The sequence below is a fragment of the Octodon degus genome, unplaced genomic scaffold, assembly GCF_000260255.1.
Source record: "Octodon degus isolate 3935 unplaced genomic scaffold, OctDeg1.0 scaffold00109, whole genome shotgun sequence".
NCBI classification, from domain to species: domain Eukaryota; kingdom Metazoa; phylum Chordata; class Mammalia; order Rodentia; family Octodontidae; genus Octodon; species Octodon degus.
The window spans coordinates 3,638,533-3,641,255 of record NW_004524685.1 but is presented as its reverse complement, the minus strand read 5'-3'; positions in this window follow the sequence as shown (position 1 = coordinate 3,641,255).

The following is a 2,723-nucleotide window of genomic DNA, read 5'->3' as shown; positions in this document are numbered from 1 at the left end:
TATATATCATACATGTTTTCTTCTTCTGAAGTGTGCATACATTTTTTGGCTGACTCTTGTGCACTTGGAAAGAACAAGAATGACATAATTGAAATTCTGTTTAACTATTTATTGAATGAGTATATGAATGAATGAATAACTAAGTAGTGAAATACATACGAAGTGATGAGATATGTCCTAGCTCCATGCCAAAGTTCTAAGACCAACAATTATGCAGATAAGGGTATATCTATCACTCTAGGGAAGCTTCTAACATCTAGAAACAAACTCTAATAAGAAAAAACAACAGGTAGAGCTGATAGAAATAGTGAAGGACAAGTTGTAGTGTGATAGAGAAGAGAGAAATGGATTGGGATGAACTCTAAAAAGACATATATTTTGAAAATGTTTACTGTATTTCCACCCAAATTCCTTTATAGAACTCTTATATAGAGCCATTTTGGGAGAATAATAGGTATTTTAGAAGTGAAAGGAAAGTTTCTATCCAGATTTCTTTTTTTTCTGAAAGGAAAGTTTCTATCCAGATTTTTTTTTTTTTTTCTGAATCTTCTCTGGCAGTTTGCCATTTTTCATATGATAAAATTCTACTCCAAAGTGTTCAGAAAAAAATTTTAACTTCACATTTTATGAGAGTACAATACTGTTCTAGATGTACATAAGTAATTTTAAAATACATTGAAGACATACCAACAGTCGTTTGAGGTCATATTGCACACCAAATGTTATCTCCTCATATAAAAATATATTGCAAAATATGCGAGAGGACATTGCATGTATATAAAGATAAAGGAGAAATTTGAGTCATATGAAAAATATAACTACTGGACCCCTGAATCCTCTGGGCTGCCCACTACAACTGTCATCCTAAGTCACAGCTTCTAACATTCAAAAGAATTTTAAAACAATTTTCTTTTTCAGAATTAATATTTAAAGGCTAATGTAAAAGAGTACAGTAAGGGTTATACTATTTCTTTCCCCATTGAAAATAAATCGTTGGGCTTTTTGCTTCAAACATTCTTTATTTCTCTGGTCAATCTGCCCAGGACTCCTTTGAGGCTCATCTAGGTCTTCGGAAAGAGCTGTCCCGTCTCAGATCTCTCTGTGCCAGCCGGATCTATCCACCACAGTTGTTTCCTGGCAGACCTGAAAATAAGACCATGTGATTAATAGCAGGAATCACCATAACTGTGCTTGATTCCATTGGATTTCATCCACTAAGGAACAGGAATACAAATGATTATATTTGACCTTCTTATGCTCTAAAATAAGATTTCCTACGTGGTCCCAATTTTATTCATTCTAAGATCTCATAGGCTTTCAGATTGGCAACAATTCCAACATGAAATTTTCAAAATTTGTCCTTTGAATTGCACCGTCTAAAATTATTTTTCCTGACATACAATGCTTAAGTCTTTAACATTTGCCATGATATGGTACATTTTGTTTCTTTGTTCCAGCAGAAACTGAAACTTATAGTAACCATGTCAGCTAAAATAACATAGTGTTATTTCCCAGCCTTCTGTTCTGTTTTATGTTTGCAGACAGATTATTACACCTGTATTTTTCCTCTGTGTGTGTGTGTGTGTGTGTGTGTGTGTGTGCGTGTGTGTGTGGTATGACACATGCACAATTCAAGAACAAATTCTTCCTCTCTTATTGCTGCTCTTTCCTCAAGTCTCCCTATTCAGCTCATGTCTCCACTTTTTAGTTTATGAAATAAATTGACTAAACGGTATAGTCGGATAATGTACAAATCAATTAAACTGCTGATGAAATTTAATTTTTGAAGCCTCTATAATGCTTTCTTAAATTAAGAGTTAAATTATCAACAGATCAATTTGTGTCAGTATTGACCGAAGTAATTGAAATCAAGAAACACCTTGATGTTAAACTGCTCCCAAATTAGGAATTTAGGGTGGTTAGCTGTCCATTGTGATTGCTGATCTTTTTTTTTTTCCCTAGGGTGTTTTGTTTTTCTGAAAGTTTCCTAGCCTCATAACCACTGTAAGTGGTTATATTGTTTTCCTATGCCTTGGACTACAACAATATATTATGGAATACATATTCAATGGGAAACTATTTCAGCTTTCATTAGTGCTAGCCCAAAAGTATAGAGCATTGCTTTGCTTAAAGAAATACTAAATGTGGATAGAAAAGACTGAGGGAACACATGAAATGGAAAGAATTAGAGTATGCTTTCAAGAGTAACCAGACTAATTCTAGAAGAGATGGATGTCTGTCCTAAAAATTTTTGGTTTTAGACTTTGGTTTGAATAAAATGCAAGAGAAACATTATCGGGCAACAGTTGGCTAACATGAATTTTTTCCCCAATCAGCATTTTACAAAAGAAAGCTTGTGAGATGAGAGATCTAAGTTCATGTGCCAGATTTAGATAAAAGATAGTACTTAAACATTAAGAAAGTATATATGTTAAAGGTGGTATTTATACATGCCGTGCTAGCCCCGCCCCTGCACACACTGAGCTCGCAATTAAGAGTTGGGGTGTGGTGGTGCACGCCTGTAATCCCAGTGCTGGGGAGGCTGAAAACAGGAGGATCACTACGAGTCTGAGCTGCATAGTGAGACCCTGTACCAAATACATAAATGAAAAAAAAAAGTGGTAGCTTTAATATTGTTATGTGGGGATGGCCAAATGGCTCAGCAGATTAAAGAGCCTGTAAACAGGTGCAGGGGGCAGGGGTTTGATCCCCAGGCCTGCCGT